The sequence below is a fragment of the Gorilla gorilla genome, chromosome X (assembly GCF_029281585.2).
Source record: "Gorilla gorilla gorilla isolate KB3781 chromosome X, NHGRI_mGorGor1-v2.1_pri, whole genome shotgun sequence".
Classification (NCBI taxonomy): Eukaryota; Metazoa; Chordata; class Mammalia; order Primates; family Hominidae; genus Gorilla; species Gorilla gorilla.
The window spans coordinates 84,541,260-84,567,292 of record NC_073247.2 but is presented as its reverse complement, the minus strand read 5'-3'; the positions used below and the strand labels follow the sequence as shown (position 1 = coordinate 84,567,292).

Sequence of the window (26,033 nt, the reverse complement as noted above, 5' to 3'; positions counted from 1 at the left end):
AAGGGAATCCCATCAGACTAACAGCGGATCTCTCTGAAGAAATCCTACAAGCCAGAAGAGAGTGGGGCTCAATATTCAACATTCTTACAGAAAAGGATTTTCAACCGAGAATTTCATATCCAGCCAAACTAAGCTTCATAAGTGAAGGAGAAATAAAATCCTTTACAGACAAGCAAATGCTGAGAGATTTGGTCACCACCAGGCCTGCCTTACAAGAGCTCCTGAGGGAAGCACTCAACACGGAAAGGAACAACCGGTATCAGCCACTGCAAAAACATGCCAAATTGTAAAGACCATCGACGCTATGAAGAAACTGCATCAAGTAACAGGCAAAATAACCAGCTAGCATCATATTGACAGGAACAAATTCACACATAACAACATTAACCTTAAATGTAAACGGGCTAAGTGCCCCACTGAAAAGACACAGACGCTCTCCCTCTCCCTCTCCCTCTCCCTCTCCCTCTCCCTCTCCCTCTCCCCCTTTCCACGGTCTCCCTCTGATGCCGAGCCGAAGCTGGACTGTACTGCTGCCATCTCAGCTCACTGCAACCTCCCTGCCTGATTCTCCTGCCTCAGCCTGCCGAGTGCCTGCAATTGCAGGCGCGCGCCGCCACGCCTGACTGGTTTTCATATTTTTTTGGTGGAGACGGGGTTTCGCTGTGTCGGCCGGGCTGGTCTCCAGCTCCTGACCGCGAGTGATCTGCCAGCCTCGGCCTCCCGAGGTGCCGGGATTGCAGACGGAGTCTCGTTAACTAGGTGCTCAATGGCGCCCATGCTGGAGTGCAGTGGCGTGATCTCGGCTCGCTACAGCCACCTCCCAGCCGCCTGCCTTGGCCCCCCAAAGTGCAGAGATTGCAGCCTCTGCCCGGCCGACACCCCGTCTGGGAAGTGAGGAGCGTCTCCGCCTGACCGCCCATCGTCTGGGATGTGAGGAGCCCCTCTGCCTGGCTGCCCAGTCTGGAAAGTGAGGAGAGTCTCTGCCCGGCCGCCATCCCATCTAGGAAGTGAGGAGCGCCTCTTCCCGGCCGCCATCACATCTGGGAAGTGAGGAGCGTCTCTGCCCGGCCGCCCATCATCTGAGATGAGGGGAGCACCTCTGCCCTGCCGCCCCATCTGGGATGTGAGGAGCGTCTCTGCCCCGCCGCCCCGTCTGAGAAGTGAGGAGACCCTCTGCCTGGCAGCCGCCCCGTCTGAGAAGTGAGGAGCCCATCCGCCCAGCAGCCACTGCCGTCTGGGAAGTGAGGAGCGTCTCCGCCTGGCAGCCACCTCGTCCGGGAGGGAGGTGAGGGGGTCAGCCCCCCGCCCGGCCAGCCCCCCGCCCAGCCAGCCACCCTGTCCGGGAGGTGAGGGGCGCCTCTGCCCGGCCGCCCCTACTGGGAAGTGAGGAGCCCCTCTGCCCGGCCAGCCGCTCCGTCCCGGAGGGAGGTGGGGGGGTCAGCCCCCCGCCCGGCCAGCCGCCCCGTCCGGGAGAGAGGTGGGGGTGTCAGCCCCCCGCCCGGCCAGCCGCCCCATCTGGGAGGGAGGTGGGGGGGTCAGCCCCCCGCTCGGCCAGCCACCCCGTCCGGGAGGGAGGTGGGGGGGGTTAGCCCCCCGCCTGGCCAGCCGCCCCGTCCGGGAGGCGAGGGGCGCCTCTGCCCGGCCGCCCCTATTGGGAAGTGAGGAGCCCCTCTGTTCGGCCAGCCGCCCCGTCCGGGAGGGAGGTGGGGGGGTCAGCCCACCGCCCAGCCAGCCGCCCCATCTGGGAGGGAGGTGGGGGGGTCAGCCCCCCGCCCGGCCAGCCGCCCCGTCCGGGAGGTGAGGGGCGCCTCTGCCCGGCCGCCCCTCCTGGGAAGTGAGGTGCCCCTCTGCCCGGCCAGCCGCCCCGTCCAGGAGGGAGGTGGGGGGGGTCAGCCCCCCGCCCAGCCAGCCACCCTGTCGGGGAGGTGAGGGGCGCCTCTGCCCGGCCGCCCCTACTGGGAGGTGAGGAGCTCCTCTGCCCGGCCACCACCCCGTCTGGGAGGTGTACCCAACAGCTCATTGAGAACGGGCCATGACGACAATGGCGGTTTTGTGGAATAGAAAGGGGGGAAAGGTGGGGAAAAGATTGAGAAATCAGATGGTTGCCGTGTCTGTGCAGAAAGAGGTAGACATGGGAGACTTTCCATTTTGTTCTGTACTAAGAAAAATTCTTCTGCCTTGGGATCCTGTTGATCTGTGACCTTACCCCCAACCCTGTGCTCTCTGAAACATGTGCTGTATCCACTCAGGGTTGAATGGATTAAGGGCGGTGCAAGATGTGCTTTGTTAAACAGATGCTTGAAGGCAGCATGCTCGTTAAGAGTCATCACCACTCCTTAATCTCAAGTACCCAGGGACACAAACACTGCAGAAGGCCGCAGGGTCCTCTGCCTAGGAAAACCAGAGAACTTTGTTCACTTGTTTATCTGCTGACCTTCCCTCCACTGTTGTCCTGTGACCCTGCCAAGTCCCCCTCTGCGAGAAACACCCAGGAATGATCAATAAAAAAAAAAAAAAAGAAATACATGCTATATCACAAAAAAAAAAAAAAAAAGACACAGACTGGCAAATTGGGTAAAGAATCAGGACCCATCGGTGTGCTGTATTCAGGAGACCCATCTCACGGGCAAAGACACACATAGGCTCAAAACAAAAGGATGGAGGAAGATTTACCAAGCAAATTGGAAAGCAAAGAAAAGCAGGGGTTGCAATCCAAGTCTCTGATGAAGCAGACTTTAAATCAACGAGGATCAAAAGAGACAAAGAAGGGCATTACATAATGGTAAAGGGATCAATGCAACAGGAAGAGCTAACTATCCTAAATGCATATGCACCCAATACCGGAGCACCCAGCCTCATAAGGCAAGTCCTTAGAGACCTACAAAGAGACTTAGACTCGCACACAATAATAGTGGGTGAAGCAGACCTAACAGACATCTACAGAACTCTCCACCCCAAGTCAACGGAATAGACATTCCTCTCAGCACCCCATCGCACTTATTCTAAAACTGACCACGCAATTGGAAGTAAAACACTCCTCAGCAAATGCAAAAGAAAAAATGGAGATAATAACAAACTGTCTCTCAGACCGCAGTGCAATGAAATTGAACTCAGAATTAAGAAACTCACTCAAAACCGCACAACCACATGGAAACTGAACAACCTGTTCCCGAATGACTACTGGGTAAATAACGAAATGAAGGCAGAAATAAAGATGCTCTTTGAAACCAATGAGAACAAAGACACAATGTACCAGAATCTCTGGGACACATTTAAAGCAGTGTGTAGAGGGAAATTCATAGCACTAAATGCCCACAAGAGAAAGCAGGAAAGATCTAAAATCGACACTGTAACATCACAATTAAAAGAACTAGAGAAGCAAGAGCAAACAAATTCAAAAGCTAGCAGAAGATAAGAAATAACTAAGATCAAAGCAGAACTGAAGGAGAGAGAGACACAAAAAACCCTTCAAAAAATCAATGAATCCAGGAGCTGGTTTTTTGAAAAGATCAACAAAATAGGTAGACCGCTCGCCAGACTAATAAAGAAGAAAAGAGAGAAGTATCAAATAGACGCAATAAAAAATGATAAAGGGGACGTCACCACCGATCCCACAGAAATACAAACTACCACCAGAGACTACTATAGACACCTCTATGCAAATAAACTAGAAAATCTCAAAGAAATCGATAAATTCCTGGACACATACACCCTCCCAAGACTAAATCAGGAAGAAGTCAAATCCCTGAATAGACCAATAACAAGTTCTGAAATTGAGGCAGTAATTAATAGCCTACCAACCAAGACATGTCCAGGACCAGACGGATTCACAGCCGAATTCTACCAGAGGTACAAAGAGGAGCTGGTACCATTCCTTCTGAAACGAATCCAAACAACAGAAAAAGAGGGAAACCTCCTGATCTCATTTTATGAAGCCAGCATCATCCTGATACCAAAACCTGGCAGAGACACAACAAAAAAAGGAAATTTCAGGCCAATATCCCTGACGAAAATCGAGGCGAAAATCCTCAACAAAATACTGGCTAAACCAAATACAGCAGCACATCAAAAAGCTTATCCATCACGATCAAGTCAGCTCCATCCCTTGGATGGAAGGCTGCTTCAACATACACAAATCAATAAACGTAATCCGTCACATAAGGAGAACCAATGAAAAAACCACATGATTATCTCAACAGATGCAGAAAAGGTCTTGAACAAAATTCAACAGCCCTTCATGCTAAAAACTCTGAATAAACTAGGTATTCATGGAATGTATCTCAAAATAATAAGAGTTATTTATGAGAAACCCAGAGCCAATATCATACTGAATGGGCAAAAACTGGAAGCATTCCCTTTGAAAACTGGCACAAGACAAGGATGCCCTCTCTCACCACTCCTATTCAACATAGTATTGGAAGATCTGGCCAGGGAAATCAGGCAAGAGAAAGAAATAAAGGGTATTCAATTAGGAAAAGAGGAAGTCAAATGGTCTCTGCTTGCAGATGACATGACTGTATATTTAGAAAACCCCATCGTCTCAGCCCAAAATCTCCTTCAGCTGATAAGCAACTTCAGCAAAATCTCAGGATACAAAACCAATGTCAAAAAATCACAAGCATTCCTACACACCCGTAACAGACAAACAGAGAGCCAAATCATGAGTGAACTCCCATTCACAATTGCTACTAAGAGAATAAAATACCTAGGACTACAACTGACAAGGGATACGAAGGACCTCTTCAAGGAGAACTACAAACCACTGCTCAAGGCAATAAAAGAGGACACAAACACATGGAAGAACATTCCATGTTCATGGATAGGAAGAATCAATATTGTGAAAATGGCCATACTGCCCAAAGTAATTTATAGGTTCAATGCTATCCCCATTGACTTTCTTCACAGAATTGGAAAAAACTACTTTAAAGCTCATGTGGAACCAAAAAAGAGGCCACATAGCCAAGACAATCCTAAGCCAAAAGAACAAAGCTGGAGGCATCAGGCTACCTGACTTCAAACTACATTGCAAGGCTACAGTAACCAAAACAGCGTGGTACTGGTAGCAAAACAGATATACAGAACAAGGGAACAGAACAGAGCCCTCCAAAATAACACCACACATCTACAACCATCTGGTCTCTGACAACCCTGACAAAAACAAGCAATGGAGAAAAGATTCCCTGTTTAATAAATGGTGTTGGGAAAATTGGCTAGCCATATGCAGAAAGCTGAAACTGGATCCCTTCCTTACACCTTATACAAAAATTAACTCAAGATGGATTAAAAAGTTAAACATAAGACCTAAAACCATAAAAATCCTAGAAGAAAACCTAGGCAGTACCATTCACGACATAGGCATGGGCAAAGATCTCATGACTAAAACAGCAAAAGCAATGGCAACAAAAGCCAAAATTGACAAATGGGATCTAATTAAACGAAAGAGCTTCTGCACAGCAAAAGGAACTATCATCAGAGGGAACAGGCAACCTACAGAATGGGAGAAAATTTTTGCACTCTATCCATCTGACAAAGGGCTAATATCCAGGATCTACAAATAAGTTAAACAAATTTACAAGGAAAAAAACAAACTTCCCCATCAAAAAGTGGGCAAAGGATATGAACAGACACTTCTCAAAAGAAAACATTTATGCAGCCAACAAACATATGAAAAAAATGCTCATCATCACTGATCATTAGAGAAATGCAAATCAAAACCACAGTGAGATACCATCTGACACCAGTTAGAACGGCAGTCATTAAAAAGTCAGGAAACATCAGATGCTGGAGAGGATGTGGAGAAACAGGAACGCTTTTACGCTGTTGGTGGGAGTGTGAATTAGTTCAAACGGAAGAAAGTGTGGTGATTCCTCAAGGATTTAGAACTAGAAATACCATTTGGCCCAGCAATGCCATTACTGGGTGTACACCCGAAGGATTATAAGTCATTCCACTATAAAGACACATGTACACGTATGTTTATTGCGGCACTGTTCACAGTAGCAAAGACTTGGAACCAACCCAAATGCCCATCAATGATAGACTGGATAAAGAAAATGTGGCACACGTACACCATGGAGTACTATGCAGCCGTAAAAAAGGGTGAGTTAATGTCCTTTGCAGGGACATGGATGAAGCTGGAAGCCATCATTCTCAGCAAACTAACACAAGAGCAGAGAATCAAACACCACATGTTCTCACTGGTAAGTGGGAGTTGAACAATGAGAACACATGGACACAGGGAGGGGAACATAACACACCGGGTCCTGTCCGGGGGTGGGGGGCTGGGGGAGGGATAGCATTAGGAGAAATACCTAATGTAGATGACGGGTTGATGGGTGCATAAAACCACCATGGCACATGTATACCTATGTAACAAACCTGCACGTTCTGTACATGTACCCCAGAACTTAAAGTATAATAAAAATAAAAATAAAAATAAAAAAGACGTTGCTCAATAGTAACTAAACCTAATATTTTTTGAAGCATTAGCTGGCTGCCGGATAGTGCACCACATGCTTTACACGTTATTGTCATCTTTAATTCCTACAATCCCTTTAGTCTTATCCTCAGTTTTGCAAGTTAGGAATCTGAGGTTGAGGGAAGCTAAGTCATTTATCCATGGTCACGGGAAAGAAAGTGGCAGAGCCTGGATTCAGAGTAAAATTTGTCTGACTCTTAAACATTATACTGTCATTTGAAGGCTCTTGGCAACTTTACAGACATATTTATCCAAGGCACCAGAATACTTTGAGAAGTCACGCCCTCAACAAACAGGTTGTGAGTAAGTTAGCAGCTTCAGTTCAAAGGGTTTCAGAGACAGGTTTTCTATGTAAACTCAAGTCTTAGGTTACTAACGGGATCCTTGATCAATGACCATGTGATATTTGTTGATATGCAGAGGTTGATTGAAAAGGAGAGGGATGGAGATATGTTTCCACGCTGTGGTGTTAAGAGCAGTCTCTTGGGTCCCTGCTGCTTTCTACCTAAAGGCCTATTAATAACTGCCCAGGTGGTGGGCTGCATCGATAGAAATCAAGCCATTTCAGTGGGAAATCCTAGATTGGTGCTAAGGAGTTATTCAAAACCAAGCCCAGTTGTTGAAATAAATTTCAGTTTCTAGCTCTTCATATGGGAGATCTCTGCAGCACCTCATCTGCACTCTTACTCCCTGAGGCTCCCAGCCACTTCTGAAGTGGCTAGGAATAAAACTAGTTGTGACAAGAGATACTAGCCAGGCTGCTGCCAAATATGCAAGTAAAAGCCTGGTTATATTTAAGACACGGTGGCCAAAAACAGCCCACATCCTTGATCCTCCATCCCTGCCCCCATCTTACTGAATTAAGATATAATTTGGTGACCAGATGCAGGCTTGGTGATCATAAGGCTTTAAATGTTTTGGTTAAATGGAATCTACTTGAGAATGACAATTTTGAGATCAAAGGTGGTGAGCTATACATCTTTGCTTCTAGAGCTCCGGTTGTGGTCCCTTTCACATGGTCGGTAACCCATGAAGTGATTATTGAGAGATACGTAAGTTCCGAGCACAGAGGGACCACCTAACAACAGACACCCTCATGGATAGGTATAATGAAAACTCGTGCAGAGAGTCAGCAACATCAGCAACGTAAGGACCTCTAAAAATTCTCCCCTTCGTAAATGCAATGAGAAAACTGGCAAAAATTGTCAAAATGAATGTTTTCGGAAACCTGCAAATTCACCTAAAGCTGAGGGGCAACCTTGGGCGTGTTTATTCAAGAAAAACAGCAGAATCTTTTTAGGAACAGTGGACTATGTGACATTTCAACTAGCCCTATCCTCATGGCCCTTTATGCAACTCCATGGTAGCCTTGAATACCAACAGCCTGCAATCATGGTGAAAACCAGCAGCCTGGCAGCCAGCAGAGGGAACAGAACAGGGTTGGAGCTCCTGCAAAGCCGCATTCCCGAGAACTGTCATTATTTGATCTGTCTGGTAGTTCCCGGGAAGGCCCTACTTACATGGCTGTCTTTATTTGGACTGACTCAGAGTGTGCCCAGTTTGAAACGCCTTTTTCCCTGGATGCATTTGTGAAAAATATTTGGAGGCAATTGCTCAATATTGCAGCTGCCTCAGGCAATGGATAACACTTGGGGCACACAATAGGCTAACCGATACCTTAAAAGGAAATCTAGGTAACGAGGTGTCCATTGGGACTTTTAAAAGCGATTACCTATTCCTGGGAATCTAGAAGGCCAGACACTCGCCTAGGACTACGACATGGTCTGCAAAGACCCAAAAGGTGCCTAAACGGCCAACTCTGGTTTATTTTGAGGCTCTGTGAAAGAGTTGTCAATTGCCTGGCTGTGAGTTGAAGGCATGTCCAACATATCCACAGAGCCCCATGGCAATGACTGGGAAACTTACCTTTTCCAGGCATATAAAGACATCTCTGTCCAATCACCAGGTCACCACTAAGCCAACCAAGCAGGGCATTCAGTAGCCACACATAACAGAGGATACAGACTTTACAGAAGTAGTTCAGAAAAGTCACTAAACAAACAAGTGACAGCAGGATTAATAGCACCAAACAACAACAACAATACCTTGAAAGAAGGGAGAGTCTGAATTTCAGCGTTGCCACGTTCTATTAGTTAAAGTGTCCAGTTTTCAACAAAAAACTTACGAGACGTGCAAAGAAACAGGAGAGTATGGAACACACAGAGAGAAGCTCAGACATTGGACTTACTAGAAAAAGACTTCAAATCAGCTATTGTAAATATGTTCAAACAACTAAAGGAAACCATGTGAAAAGAATTAAAGAGAAGTATGAGAATGATGTCTCAACAAATAGAGAAATCATCACAGAATATAAATTAGTGTTTTTAAAACACCCAAGCAGAAATTCTGAAGTGGAAATGTACAATAACTACAGCGAAAAACTCACTAGAGGAGCTCAACAGAAATGGAACTCGAGAAAGAGAGAACATTTGAAACAATAATGGCCCAAACTCCCCAAGTTTGATTCAAATTATTAATGGACACAAATGAGAACCACAGAAACTCCAAAGAGGATGAATTCAAGAAAATCTTCACCGAGGCACATCTTAGCCAAACTGTTGAAAATCAAAGACAATGAGAGAATGTGGAAAGCAGCAAAGAAAAACAGCTCACCACATACAAGGGATCCCCAGTAAGATTAACAACCGAGTTCTTATCAGAAACCAAGGGGACCAAAAGGTAGTGAGAAGTCACAGTCAAAGGGGTTAAGGAAAACAACAACAACAACAACAACAACAAACAGTTAACCAAGAATGTTCCATCCAGAAATACTCTCCCTCAAAAATGATGATGAAGTAAAGCTATCCCCTGATAAAGAAAAGCCGAGACAACATATCATCAGCAGACTTCCCTTACAAAAAAATATTAAAGGGAAATCTGGAAAAGACAGTAGACAGTAACTCAAATCCTGATGAATAAATAAGAACACCATTAAAGGTAACTAACTACAACAGCATTGATAAAAGACTGTACGAATGTATTGTTGTTTGTAACTCTTCCCTTCTTTTACCTGATTTAAAGGACAATTGTTGCATAAAGCAATCATTATAGAACTATCTAGATGGGCATCACAGGTATAAAGAAGTAATTTTATGACAATAGTAGCGCAAAGGAGAAGAGACTCTTGAGCTTTATAGGGTCACAGTTTTGTGTAATATTGAAATTAAGGTGGTATCAATCTGAACTAGATTCTTTTGAGTTAAAATGTGATCTGTAATCTGTGGGGCAACCACTAAGAAAACAACCCCAAAATACAATAAAGAAACAACAGGGAAATGAATAGAGTATATGAGAAAATATCTGTTTAGCAGAAAAGAATACGTCAGTGCAGGGACAGAGGAACATTAAGACATGAGAAAGAAAATACAAAAAATGGCAGGCATAAATTCTACCCCAACAGTAATTACATTAAGTAATTACATTAAGTTCAGTGTGAATAGACTGAACAATACAAATGTATTTTAAAGCAGATATTGGCAGGATGTAATAAAAACATGGTTGAACTAGATGCTGTCTACAAGACACACACTTCAGATTCAAAGGCACAAATAGTTGGAATATAAAAGGTTGAGAAAATAAATACACTGAAAAACAGCAACCGCAAGAGAGCTGGAGTAGTTTTGTCAACCCCAGAAAAAATAGAGTTTAAAACACAAACTATGACTAGAGATAAAACATGAACATTCTACAATTATAAAAGTGTGAAGAGGAAGATATATAAATTATAAATATATTTGCACTGCACAACAGAACACCAAAATACCTGAAGTAAATGCTGACAGAAATGAAAAGGGGAATAGATAATTCAGCAATCATTGTTTGAGACTTCAATACCTTGCTTTCAATAATGAATAGAAAAGCTAGTCAGAATACCAACAAGGATATACTAGATTTGAAAAAGCAATAAATCAAATGGACGTAACAGACATTTATAGAACACTACACCCAACAACATCAGAATATATGTTCCTCTCAAGTACACCTGAAATGTTCTCCAGGATAGACCATACGGTGGGCTATAAAACACCTTAATAAATGTAAAAGGATAGAAATAATATAAAGTAGGCCCCCAAACCACAATGGAATGAAGTTTTACATCAATAAAATATACATTAGTGGGAAATACATGAGCATAAAGAAATCAACAAACTCCTAAATAATCAAGGGTCAGAGAAGAAATCAAAAGGGAAACTAGAAAATACTTTTTGAGATATATGAAAACGAAGACTCAGCATGTCAAACTTTTGGGATGCAGTTAAGCAGTGCTTAGAAGAAAATGTATAGCTCTAAATGCTGATACTAAAAAAAATAAGAAATATCTCGGGTCAATAACCTTACCCTCCGCATTGAGACCCTGGGAAAAAGAGCAAACTAAACCTAAGCAAATCGAAGAGAAAAGTGGACACTGATTAGAGCATGAATTAATGAAATGAAGAGTGGAAAAATAACAGAGATAAACCAATGAAACAAAAATCTGATTCCTTGAAGAAGTCAACAAAATTGACAAACTGTAAGCTAGATTGATCAAGAGAAAAGTGAGGAGGTTCTATTCGCTGAAATCAAGAAAGAAAGAGGAGACACTGCTATCTACATTATGGAAAAGTAAAGAATTATAAAGAAATAATATGAACAATTGTATGCCAATAGATTTGATGGCTTAGATGAAATGGATGAATTTCTAGGTATACATATACCATGCAAACTGGCTGGAGGAGAAATACACAAGTTAAATAGATCTATGAAAATGAAACAGAATGAAATAGTAATTAAAAAAAAAACTACCCAGAAAAAAAGATCAGGCTCAGATGGCTTCAATGGTTAATTCTACTAAATATGTAAATAAGAATTAATAGCAATTCTTCAACAGGTCTTCCAAAAAAATAGAAGAGGAGGGAAAACTTCATAACTCATAAGCCTGGCAACAAAATCATATATAGACTCAAAAGCAAAACTATGAATAGGACAGAAAAAATCCCCAACAAAATATTAGCAAACCAAATCCAGCAACATACAAAAATATTTATACTCGGTGACCAAGTGGCATTTATCTCAGGCACATAAGGTTGCTTTAACAGCTACACATCAATAAATGGATTTTAACATATGAACAGATAATCATTCAAAAAACACGTGTTCATCTCAATTTATGCAGAAGAAGCATTTGAAAAAGTTCAACAGCCTGTCATAAGAAATACACTCAAGAAAAAAAAAACTGGGAATAGAAGGGAATTTTCCTCAAACTGATAAAGAGCACCTATGATAAAGAACACCCACAGGTAACATCATATTTAATGGCAGAAGACCGAATCTTTTACCCTTAATGTCTGAAACAGCACAAGGATGCCTGATGTAGCCACTACTACTCAACAATGTATTGAGGGTTGTGGCCATGGTACCTGGTTTTCAAAAAGATGGGAAATGAAGACATAAAACTACCTCTATTAGCATACGGCATCATCTTGTAATTATAGAATCTTAAGGAATCCACTAAAAGACTTTAAAGACAATAACTGAATTTGGCAAAGTGAAGGAATACAATGTCAATACACGAAAATAATTTCTATTTCTATAGAGTAGCAAAAAGGACATTGAATACAAAATTAAGAAAACAATTCCATTTGCAATAGCAGCAGAAATAATAAAATACGTGGGAATAAACCTAACAGAAAGTGCAAAACTTATACTCTGCAAAACCACGAAGCATCGTGGAAACAAACTAAAAGACTTACAGTGTTGAAAGACAAACAATAGTTGGAGACGTCAACACCCCATTTTGAGCGTTGAACAGATCATCCAGACAGAAACTCAACAAAGAAATATCGGACTTGCTCTGCACGATACACCAAATGGACCTAACAGATATTTACAGAACATTTCCTCCAACAGCTGTAGAATACACATCATTCTCCTCAGCACGTGGATAAGTTCTCAAGGATATGCCGTATGTTAGGCCACAAGACAAATCTTAAAACATTCAAAAAATTGAAATAATATCAAGTATCTTCTGTGACCAAAATGGAATAAAACTTGAAACCAATAACAAGGGAAATTTTGGGAACTATACAAAAATGTGCCATTTAAAGAATGTGTTCCTGAATGAGCAGTGGGTCAATGAAAAAATTAAGAAGGAAATTGAAAAATGTCTTAAAACAAATGATAGTGGAAACACAAACTGCCAAAACCTATGGGTTGCAGCAAAAGCAATACTAAGAGGGAAGCTTACAGTTATAAGCCCCTATATCAAAAAAGTAGAAAAACTTCAGGTAAACAACCTAACAGTGCATCTTAAGAAACTAGAAAAGCAAGAACAAACCAATCTCAAAATTAATAGAAGAAAAGAAATAATAAAGATCAGAGCAGAAATACATAAAATCTAAACGAAGAAAACAATGCACAAGATCAATGAAATGAAAAGTTGGTTTTTTCAAAAGAGAAACCAAATGGACCCACTTTTAGCCAGAATAAATGAGAAATAAAAGAAAAGAACCAAATAAATAAAATCAGGGATGATAAGGGAGACATTACAACTGACAGTGCAGAAATTCAAAGGATCATTAGAGGCTACTGTGAGCAACTATATGCCTGTAGATTTGAAAACCTTGAAGAAATGGATAAATTCATACACACATACAGCCTACAAAGATGGAACCATGAGGAAATTTAAAACCTGAACAGAACAATAACAAGTAATGAGATGGAAGCCGCAATTAAAGTCTCCCAGCAAAGTAAAGCCTGGTACCCAATGGCTTCACTGCTGAATTGCGCCAAACATTTAAAGAAGAACAAATACCAATCCTACTCAAAGTACTTCAAAAGGTAGAGGAGGAGGGAATACTTCTGAACTCATTCTATGAGTGTTTTCCTGATACCAAAACCAGACAAAGACACACACACACACACACACACACACACACACACGCATAAAACTATAGGCCAATATCCCTGATGAACATTGATGCAAAAATCCTCAACAAAATACTCACTCACAAACTGAATTCACCAACACATTAAAAAGATAATTCATCATGACCAAATGGGATTTATCCCAGAGATGGAAGGATGATTCGACATATGCAAATCAGTCAATGTGATGTATCATATTAACAGAATGAGGGACAAAAACATATGATAATTTCAATGGATGCTGAGAAAGCATTTGATAAAATTCAACATCCCTTCATTATAAAAACTCTGCAGAAACTGAGTATAGAAGGAACAAACCTCAGCATAATAAAAGTCATATATGACACACCCACAGCTTGTATCATACTGAATGGGCAAAAACTGAAAGCCTTTCCTCTAAGATCTGGAACATGACAAGGATGCCCACTTTCACCACTGTTATTCAACATAGTACAGGAAGTTCTAGCTAGAGCAATCAGACAAGAGAAAGAAATAAAGGGTGTCAAAATTACAGAGGAAAAAGCCAAATTATCCTTGTTTGCATATGACATAATCTTATGTTTGGAAAAACCTGAAGACCCCACCAAAAAACTATTAGCACTGATAAACGAATTCAGTAAAGTCCCAGGATACAAAATCAACATACGAAAATCACTACCAACTGTGAGCAATCTGGAAAAGAAATCAATAAAGTAATCCCATTTACAATAACTATCAATAAAATAAAATACCTAGGAATTAACAAAGGAAGTGAAAATCTCTACAAGGAACGCTGTAAAACACTGATGAAAGAAATTGAAGGGGATTGCAAAAATATGAAAAGCTATTCCATGTTCATTGATTGGAAGAATTATTATTGTTAAAATATTCATACTATCCAAAACAATCTACAGATTGCCAAAAGAAGAGCAAAGGCTATCCTGAGCAAAAAAGAACAAAACTGGAGGAATCATATTACCTGACTTCAAATTATACTACAGAGCTATAGTAACCAAAAAGGCACGGTACTGGCATAGAAACAGACACATAGATCAATGGAACAGAATAGAGAGCCCAGAAACAAATCCACACACCTACAGTGAACTCATTTTCCACAAAGGTGCCAAAAACATGCACTAGAGAAAAGAGTCTCTTCAATAAATGGTGCTGGGAAAACTGGATATTCACATGCAGAAGCATGAAACTGGACCTCTATCTTTCAACTTACACAAAAATCAAATTAAAATAGATTACAGACTTAAATCTAAGACTTCAAACTATGAAACTACTAAAAGAAAACATTAGGGGAAACTCTCCAGTATATTGCACTGGGCAAAGATTTCTTGAGTAATACCCCACACACACAGGCAACCAAAGCAAGAAAAAAAAATAGACCAATGGGATCACATCAAGTTGAAAAGCTTCTGCCACAGCAAAGGAAACCGTCAACATTGAAAACAAAATAGAGAATAGAAAACCATGGGGGCAAAATCAATGAAACTAGGAGTCTCAAGTGGAATCCTTTGTTCATCAACAAAGTAAAGAGGCAAACCCACAGAATGGGAGAAAATATTTGCAAACTACCTGTCTGACGAGAGATTAATAACCACAATACATAAGGAGCTCAAACAACTCTATAGGGAAAAAAATGTAATAATCCGATTAAAAAATAGGCAAAGGATCTGAATAGACACGTCTCAAAAGAAGACACACATATGGCAAACAGACATATGGAAAGGTACTCAACATCATTGATCATCAGAGAAATGCAAACCAAAACTACAATGGGATAGGATAAACAGGACTTTCATTAAAATTAAAAACTTTTTGCTGCAATTAATAATACCATCAAGAATGTGAAAAAAGAAGCCCCAGAATGGGAGAAAGTATTTGCAAATCATATAACTTATAAGTGACTTGTATCTAGATTACAGAAATTAGTTTTAGAAATTAATAATAAAACATATAACCTCATTGAGAAATGGGCAAAAGATGTGAACAGCCATTTCTCCCCCCCCAAAAATACAGGCAGAAGTAAATATAGGCAGAAGTAAAATGATACCACGTGGAAACTAGGATTGACCAAGAGGAATGAATGAAACCTATGGCTATATATAAAAGATAGCTTTTTTCCTCATTTAAAAAAATATATATATAAATGACAACTGACAGTTTGTAACTAACTTGAAAGCGGAATGATGTTTATAACATACATATGCTATAGCATATGTAGAAATAAAATGCATAACAATAGCACTGCAAAAAAAAAGAGGAGAAAAATAAGGTATACTCCAGTGAGATTCAAGCACTGTATGTGAAATGCTATAGTATTACTTGAAGATAGAGTGTGGTAAGTTGAGCAACCATTTAAATAAATTGAAATAGATACAGCTAATAAGACAGTAGTGAAGACAAATGGAATCCTAAAACGCCCAACCAAAATGTGATGAGATGAAAAAAAATGGACGAGAGGAGTAAAGAACAAATGGGAAAACAGAAAACAAACAGCAAGTACATAGATTTAAACAAAATATATTGATGTCCATTAAATTTATTTTTATTTTAATTTTTATTTTATTTATTCATTTATTTATTATTTTATTCTGAGACGGAGTCTCGCTCTGTTTCCAGGCTGGAGTGCAGTGGCGCAATCTCAGCTTACTGCAACCTCTGCCTCCTGGGTTCAAGCCATTCTCCTGCCTCAGCCTCCCGAGTAGCTGGAACTGCAGGCGCCCACGCCCGGCTAATTTTTTGTATTTTAGTAGAGACGGGGTTTCACCATGCTGGCCAGGATGGCCTCAATCTCCTCACCTCGTGATCCACCCGCCTCGGCCTCCCAAAGTGCTGGAATTACAGGCGTGAGCCACGGCGCCTGGCCTAAATTTACTTTTTATCTCCAGGAACTAGGAAAAAAAGAACAAACTAACTCCAAAGTTAGCAGAAAGAATGAAATAATAAAAAAATTAGAGCAGAAATAAAAAAAAATAGGGAATAGAGGACCACAGGAAAATAATCAGTGAAAATAAGAGTTGGTTTTTTCAAAAGATAAACAAAATTAACAAACCTTTAGCCAGACTAAATAAGAAGAAAAGAGAGAAGAATCAGGGAAATAAAATCAGAAATGAAAGAAGAGACTTTACAATTGATGCCAGAAATATAAAAAGAACCATAAGAGACAACTGTGAACAATTATGCAGCAATAAATGGGTGAGCCCAGAAGTGGATAAATTCATAGATGCATACAACCAACCAAGCCTGCATCATTAAAAAAACAGAAAATCTGTACAGACCCATAAGGAGTAAGGAGATTGGATCAGTAATCAAAAACCTCCCATTAAAGAAAAGCTAAGGACCAGATGGCTTCCCTGGTGAGTTCTACCAAGCATTTAAAGAAAATTAACCAAGCAGGAGGACAATATCTCTGATGAACATAGATGCAGAAATTCTCAACAAAATACGAGCAAACCAAACTCAGGAGCACATTAAAAGGATCGTTCACCATGACTAAGCAGGATTTATTTCTGGGAAGCAAGCAAGGATGGTTCAACACGTGCAAATTAATTAATGTGATGCACCACATTAAAAGGAAAATTACAATTGAGGCAGTAACTAATAGCCTACTGACCAACAAAAGCCCAGGACCAGACGGATTCACAGCCAAATTCTACCAGAGGTACAAAGAGGAGCTGGTACCATTCCTTCTGAAAGTATTTCAAACAATAGAAAAAGAGGGACTCCTCCCTAACTCATTTTATGAGGCCAGCATCATCCTGATTCCAAAACTTGGAAGAGACACAACAAATAAAGAAAATTTCAGGCCAATATCCCTGATGAACGTCCACACAAAAGCCCTCAATAAAATACTGCCAAACCGAATCCCGCAGCACATCAGAAAGCTCATCCACCACGATCAAGTCGGCTTCATCCCTGGGATGCAAGGCTACTTCAACATACGCAAATCAGTAACCGTAATCCATCACATAGACAGAACCAATGACAAAAACCACATGATTATCTCAATAGTCGCAGAAAAGACCTCCAATAAAATTCAACACCCCTTCATGCTAAAAACCCTCGATAAACTAGGTATTGATGGAACATATCTCAAAATAATAAGAGCTATTTATGACAAACATGGAAACATTCCCTTTGAAAACCGGCACAAGACAAGGATGCCCTCTCTCATCACTCCTATTCAACATAGAATTGGAAGTTCTCGCGGGGACAATCAGGCAAGGGAAAGAAATAAAGGGTATTCAAATAAGAAGAGAGTAACTCAAATTGTCTCTGTTTGCAGATGTCATGACAGTATATTTAGACAACTCCATCGTCTCAGCCCAAAATCTCCTTCAGCTGGTAAGCAACTTCAGCAAAGTCTCAGGATACAAAGATCAATGTGCAAAAATCGCAAGCATTCCTATACACCAATAATAGACAAGCAGAGAGCCAAATCATGAGTGAACTCCCATGATTTCTTCTTTGCTACAAAGAAAATAAAATACCTAGGAATACAACTCACAAGGGATGTGAAGGACCTCTTCAAGGAGAACTACAAACCACTGCTCAAGGAAATAAGAGAGGACACAAATGGAAGAACATTCCATGCTCATGAATAGGAAGAATCAATATCGTGAAAATGGCCATACTGCCCAAAGTAATTTATAGATTCAATGCTATTCCCATCAAGACCATTGACTTTCTTCACAGAACTAGAAGAAAAACTACTTTAAGTTTCATATGGAATCAAAGAAGACTCCATACAGCGAAGACAATCCTAAGCAAGAAGAACAAAACTGGGGGCATCATGCTACCTGACTTCAAACTATACTACAAGGCTACAGTAACCAAAACAGCATGGTACTGGTACCAAAACAGACATATGGACCAATGGAACAGAATAGAGACCGCAGAAATAACACCACACATCTACAACCATCTGATCTTCGAAAAACCTGACAAAAACAAGGGGAAAGGATCTCCTATTAAATAAATGGTGCTGGGAAAACTGGCTAGCCATACGCAGAAAACAGAAACTGTACCCCTTCCTCAGACCCTATACAAAAATTAACTCAAGATGGATTAAAGACTTAAATGTAAAACCCAAAACCATAAAAACCCTAGAAGAAAACCTAGGCAATACTATTCGGGACATAGGAATGGGCAAAGACTTCATGACAAAAACGCCAAAAGCAATTGCAACAAAAACCAAAATTGACAAATGGAATCTAATTAAACTAAAGAGCTTCTGCACAGCAAAAGAAACAAGCATCAGAATGAACAGGCAACCTACAGAACGGGAGAAAATCACTGCAATCTACCCATCTAACAAAGGGCTAATATCCAGAATTTACAGGGCACTTAAACAAATTTACAAGAAAAAAAAACAAACAATCCCATCAAAAAGTGGACAAAGGATACGAACAGACACTTCTCAAAAGAAGACATTTACACGGCCAACAAACATATGAAAAAAAGCTCAACATCACTCAGCATCAGAGAAATGCAAATCAAAACCACAATGAGATGCCAACTTATGCCAGTCAGAACGGCGATTATTAAAGATGTCAAGAAACGATAGATGCTGGCAAGGCTGTGGAGAAATGGGAACGCTTTTACGCTGTCGGTGGGAACGTAAATTAGTTCAACCATCGTGGAAGCCAGTGTGGTGATTCCTCAAGGATCTAGAACCAGAAATACCATTTGACCCAGCAATCCCATTAATGGGTATATACCCAAAGGAATATAAATCATTCTACTATAAAGATACATGCACATGTACGTTTATTGCAGGCACTATTTACAATAGCAAAGACTTGGAACCAACCCAAATGTCCATCAATGATAAACTGGATAAAGAAAATGTGGTACATATACACCATGGAATACTACGTAGCCATAAAAAGGAATGGGATCATGTCCTTTGCAGGGACATGGATGAAGCTGGAAACCATCATTCTCAGCAAACTAACACAGGAACAGAAAACCAAACACTGCACGTTCTCACTCAGAAGTGGGAGTTGAACAATGAGAATACATGGACACAGAGAGGGGAAGGACACACACCAGGACCTGTTGGGGGGTAGGGGATGAGGGGAGGCAACTTAGAGGATGGGTCAACAGGTGCAGCAAACCACCATGGCACACGTATACTTATGTAACAAACCCGCACGTTCTGCACATGTATCCCGTTAATTGTTTTAGAAGAAATAAAGAAAAATAAAAATTAAAGAAAAGAAGAAAGAAAATAAGACATTTAAAAGCTGAGGAAAATTTTTAAAGCACACTCTTCTAATAACTACATATAATTAATTGGTAATCATCCCTAAAGACCTTGTTAAGGTTAAAAGAATGGTTATGTGGAGACTTTTTTAAACCGTATTTGTAAATCATAAAGAAAACTTCAGTCTTCAATAGATTTACTGGTTAGCAGTATCATACATTTAAAGAAAACATAGTAGTAGTCCCAAAACAACACTTTTAGAAAATACAGGAGGGAACACTTTCCAGTTCATTTTATGATGGCAGCATTACTTTTATTTAAAAAAAAAAAATAGAAAAAAAATACCAGAAGAAAAAAAGGAACTACAAACCAGTGTTCCTAATGAACATAGATACAAAACTCCTTGATAAAATTTTAGCAACTTGAATCCAGTAATATATGAAAAAAAATAATCTATTACCAAGCACAGTCTGTCCTGGGAATGTAAGGTCATTTTACCATTAAAAATCCGTGACTATATTTCACCATATTAATGGAATAAAAGAAAAGAGCATTTATTATCCAGATATATAACAGAAAAAGTAATTTGATAACATAAAACACCCATTCATGACCAAAAAACCCAAACCACTTGATAAGTACATAAAGCAACGTCCTCAACCTAATAAAGTACTCCTACAAAAAACCTGCAGCTGGCACCATGCCTAATGGTGAAATACTGAATGCTTCTCCCATAAGATTAAAAATAAGGCAGACTCTTACTATGCGTATACAATTATCCTTGAGGTCCCAGCTAGTGCAACGAGCCAAGGAAAATAAATAAAAGGCATACAGATTGAATAGGAAGGAATAAAAAAACCTCTCCATTTACAAATAGCATGATAGTCTATATACAAAATACTAAGGAATGTGGGGATAAACATCTCCTAGACCTAACAAGTCACATAACAAAGTTACAAGACAGAAACTCAACATACAAAAACCCACTGTATTTCAACATACTGGGAACAAATAATTGGAGATGACATTATTTAAAATGTCATTTATAATTACAGCAAAATAAATGAGGTATCTATTGAGAATTTTAATGTAATATGTGAAAGACCTGTGTGCAGACCACTATAAAATACTGGCGAGAGAAAGTGAAGACCTAAATAAACAGAGATATATAATGTTCGTTGATCAGAAGACTCAGGTTAAGACGTCAATTCTCAAGTAATTGATCTATAGGCTCACCATAATCATAATTAAAGTGAAGAACTGTTTCTCAAAAGTTATATATAAATGCAAATGACATAGAAGATCCAAAGCCATTTGGAAAAGAACAAGCACGAAGGACTTACATCACCAAAGTCTCTGACTTAATATAAAGACATGGTAATCATGACAGCCTGGTATGACCTTAAGAATTCACATAGGGATCATTGGATGAAATAGAAGAAGGGCTAGAAATAGACTTACATATATATTGTAAGTTGATTTCTAATAAAGGCTCAAAGATAATTAAATTAGCTGACAATGAACTAATAGTGCTGGAAAAAGTAGATCTCTTTACGGAAGACCCAAACAACTTCAATATCTCACCATTCATCCCGACATTATTCACACTTCATGCAGGCATTAATTCAAAATAAATCCTAGATCTAAGTGTAAATTGCAAAATAGTAAAACCTACAAACATCAGAAGAGAAAATCTCTGTTGTGAGGCTAGGCAACGATATCTTAGGGTAGGACACATGAAGCATGAATCACACTGGAAAAATGATCAATGGACTGCTATTGATCAAAATTCTATTATCAAATTCTATTAAATCAATATATATCAAAATTCTATTAAAATATACCCTTTGGGTTCTCAAAAACCAGGGTTCAGTGTCTCTGTGAGGCACAGCTTTTCAGGTTCCTGTACTGGAACCTCGTGACTGACTTTGACTTCTGTTAAACCCTAGAACAGAAAACCAGGCCTACATATTTTCAGTTGCAAAACCTCACGGTATTGTCTTGGGCTTCTACTTGTGATGCTCTCCCTTTTCTCTATTTCTTGGCCAATTTCTTTTGTCCCTCCTTTCAGGCACGCCTCCTCTGGGAACTCTTCACTGACTCCGTTCCAATTCCCAAGGCTGAGTGACTGCCCGCCTCCTCAGTCCTCCCGTAGCCCCATAAACGTCCCTCCATCACTCTCTGTTACATTCATGCCTCTCTCGGTTTCTCCCTCACAGAAGAGCTTGAAGCAGAGCCTCATTCAGGGCACGGCCCATGATAGGCTCACAGAGATCAACTCTGTAGCCTCAGGATTATGTAAGAGATGCTTTCCTAAACAGCACTATTGCTTCAAAAGCCAAAGAAAGACTCTGAGGCCACCTACTTCCACTTTCCCTTCAGGGTACTGTTTGCAGGGAGCTCCTGTGAAGTCAGCAGTGCGGACCCCACAGACCTGGTTAGCAAACGGGGGGCATAACTTGGCAGCATTGCTTGTAACCCAAATGTCAAAGCCTGATTTTGACATAGCAAGACTAGGCAACAAGGAGCTTTCACCTCTGCTCTTCTACTTTCTTTTGTTTGTTTGTTTGATTTGTCAGTTTGTTTTTGAGACAGAGTCTCCTTCTGTCTCCCAGGCTGGAGTGCAGTGGAGTGGTGCCATCACGGCTCATTGCAGCCTCCACCTCCCAGGCTCAAGCAAACCTCCCCCCTCAGCCTCCTGAGTAGGTGGGGCTAGAGGTGTGTGCCACCATGCCAGGCTACTTTTGAAATTTTCTGTGGGGGTGGGGTCTCCCTATGCTGCCCAGGCTGGTCGGCTGTTCTACTTTCAACTCACCCCAGCCCAGGCCCTTCACCTCTCCCTCTCTCTCACATTTTCCAAGCCCTCCAGGCCCTAAACCACCTGATACTGACTGGTACATAGACGTGGAGTCTCACGTAAACCTCTGAAAAGAAAACTGCTGTTGATTTGGACTCTGGATACCATTACCCAGCTCACGCTCCTTGCTGTGACGACTCATTTGGACTCATACACCTGCCCAGGGCATCCATGTACATAATCCTGTGAATCAAAGGCAGGAGAGCACCCACATGGACACTCGGGTCTGTGGCATCCCCACCAAATGATGACTCATCACCAGCTTGAAGACCTCTGCTTTTTCTGCTCGGCAAGGAGAAACGTGGCTCGAGCCTGCTGAGAGGGCCAGGAAGAAGCAGCAAAGGAAAGAAAGATTGGAGGACTGGGAGTAAGAGATACAGAAACAAATGGAATGCGACATACCAGAAATGTATCCGCTGCTGGAGAACGAGGCTGTAGGGGGGAGGGACGATGGGGCAGGGGCAGAGGGCCTGAATGGGGCGTGGAGGGGGCAGGCCCTCGGCCTCTTTGCACCGGGCAGAGTGACGAGCTTCGCCGGTGTCTTCAACGAAGTCCTGTTGGTCCCTACCGGCACATCACACACTCCTGGAAGCATGATCTTCACTCCCTTCCTTCCACCTGCTGACCTGGTGAGTCTGGCTTCCCTCCATTGTCCTGGAATGTCCCCTAGGGGGCTGGGCTTTGGTCTGCGCAGGTCACTGCTGCATCCCTCACCCATGGAAGAGGGCCGGAGATGCACACAACAGTTGCGTAACGGAAGCCAGGGATGGGAGGATCCCTGGATCCTGGAGGATCCAGTTATTTAGTCTGTCTTTCAGAATGTGAAAGGGCTGCAAAAAGACCCTGAGGAATGGGTTGCTGTATCTGACACCGCGGAGGACCCATCCGGTGGCACAGGCTTGCCCAGGGAACCTGCTCTTCTGCGAGGGTCTTGGAGGAGCCGGTTCCAGAGGGCCCTGGCATGTTTCATCAAGTGCTTCAGGCGAGAGCTCCTTCGGAGCCAGCCTCTGCCTGTCTCACTGCTCACCACCAAGCCCATCCGCCTCCCCGTCCTGTTCCACCAAGAGAACCTCAGGCCAAGCCAGAAATCCCCAGGGCTCCCGAGGGTCCACTTGTCACTCTGCTTTCCTCCCTAGGGGAGGATACCGGGCACTCGGAATCTGAGACCACCGGAGCCACAGACACAGGCGTGAACGGCGACCGAGCCCCCTCTGATGCTCCATGCCCCTGCTTGCCCCAGTGTCCCAGTCACCGGGCCTGAAATAAATGCTGGCACGCTTGACTGTTTTTGCTTTGTGGCATTTGATGTAACTTTCAACACGTCGGCTGAACTGGGGGTGGTCAGCTTTGGTGGTGGTGGGGTTGTGAAGGGAGAGAGCTAGCATCTTCCTTAGCCCTGTTAGGCTGTCCGCCCTCCTCCTCGAGGCAGCGCTGCTTGTTACTAGGTCCTGGTGGCAATGGGCTGTAGCCAATCAACGGTGAGTTTTCCACGGCTCTCAGCTCTGACCCTGGCGGGGCACTTACATGCAGGAATGAGGACGGAATACCATCTCACATGCACGAATGAGGACGGAATAACATCTCTCTTACCCCCAGCAATGCACACAGTCTTCATATCTGAGGAAAACTGGGCGGTGTTTATATGCGGAGGCGAGAGGGTCATGTGGAGGAAGAATCTGTGGATCTCAGAAAAGGCGTTAACCCCTGTACTGACAAAGAGCTCCCAAGCCCCGCCTACTCCACCACAAGACAGAGACCCCTTCCAACACACGGCCTTGTCTCCAACTATGCATTGTTCCTTTCCATAAGATGAGGACTTTATTTTTTTTCTTTTGCCTTCCTAAGGTGACCTCGATATGTGTTGCAACACAGTATCAGCAGGAGAATTCTGAAAGGGGGGCGGTTGGAGCATAATTGTCCCTGTTAACTAACAACCATGGAGGAGGCCCTGTTAGAAACTGCAGCACCAGGAGTCACCAAAGTAAATGGACAAGGATATTGGATGTGCTTTTTAGCATCAAGAAGCCTAACTAGGACACAGGAACACCAAAATTCTCTCTCCCCCTCCCCCGTCTCATGTAGTCCCCTGTGCAAAGCCAGGGGAGAAAAAAAAAAAATGCTTTCTTAGGGCCTGCTGGGTGAATTACTCACCCTCTGGTTCTTCAGAGGTCCAGGGCCTTTAAGCTCAAATGAAATCCAGATGGGGTAAGGTTCAGGTAGGCGACAGCATTTGGAAGTCCCACAGCCCTTTTCCTATATTCCTGGGGAACAGCCACGGTGAGACCCATAGGTACTGAACAGACAGAGCTGTTAATTATGGAGTGATGGAGTTCTTTAGATCCCATGTCTCTGCAGCTTTTTCGATGGCACAGGTACCACCTATCTCCCCACAATGCCTCTGTCCTCCTGAGCTGGGCCCTAACTCAGTGGGGGAAGTTCAGCTCCATGTTGCTGCTTCTCCAAAAGGGGCTAGGACTTGACATCATGGGGTTTAGCCCTAAGCCCCATGTTTAGTCCAAAAGAGGAGCAGCGTTCCAACTCCCTAGGGCTGGGGGCTTGTTGGGTGTTCGTTCCTTCATAGCTGCTGTCATAACCATGAGCTCAGTCACTGCACTGGTAAGGGAGTGTCAGGGAGAGTCTGTGCATACATGTGCATGGACATGCTTGTGCTTGTATGTGTGTATTTAGGATGCGAATACTTGTTGAAACAAGAAATGATGTGGGGAAATCTGGTGGATAGGGCACAACTTGGCAGTCACACTTGAAACCCGAGTGGCAGAGATGGGATTTAAAGGTAGCCAGACTCAGCAACAAGGAGCCCTTCTCCCCAGCACCACACTCTCTCCAGGGCTCTCCAATCTGATCCTAACATTGTCCAAGTCTGCTTTGCCCAGAACCATATGCCCACTACCCACCAGATGCTGACTGACTCCCACACACAGCACTACGCATCATCTCCTGAAAGGAACACCTCCACTGCTGATTCGACCTCCAGTTGCCATCGTCCATCTCAGGCCCTCTTGGGCTGGATGGACCATGAGGACTTCCCTGCCTTCCCCATTGCGCAGGCCAGTGGACTCTGCAGCCTCACAGCAGAAAATGCTTTCCTCTGCCAGCCCCGTACACACAGGAGATTCCACTCATGTTGAAATTTGGTCCCCAAGGTGGTGGTGCTGGGAGGTGAGGCTTAGTGCACGGTTGTTTGGGTCACGAGGGCTCCACCTTTGTCCTTGTAGGTGTCTTGGTGCTCTCCTCACAGTAGTGAGTGAGTTCTTGCTCTGGCGAGACTGGATTGGTGCTCGCAGGAATGGACAAAGTGCCCAAGATAGTAGGTTGCTATACAGCCAGGATGCCCCTCAGGTTTTCTCTCATTGCATGTGTCCACTTCCCCCTTGACCTTCCTCACCACATTATGACACAGCACACAAGCCCTCGCCTGAAGCTAGGGCCATGCCCTTCAACTTCCCAGCCTGCAGAACCATGAGCTAAATAAATATTTTTTTATTTATAAATCACGCAGTCTCATGTATTCTGTT

General features: G+C 42.3%; 1 protein-coding gene and 1 long non-coding RNA gene across 5 annotated transcripts in view; one reads left to right on the top strand and one right to left on the bottom strand.

The window, feature by feature from the left end:
• DMRTC1B (DMRT like family C1B) overlaps positions 1 to 26,033 on the bottom strand; it is a 73,397-nt gene that overhangs the window by 19,136 nt on the left and 28,228 nt on the right. The window lies entirely within an intron of this gene.
• Positions 22,986 to 23,784, top strand: LOC129530008 (uncharacterized). The gene is made up of 2 exons (XR_008675522.2): positions 22,986 to 23,126; positions 23,634 to 23,784. It is a non-coding gene; the product is annotated as an uncharacterized lncRNA (long non-coding RNA).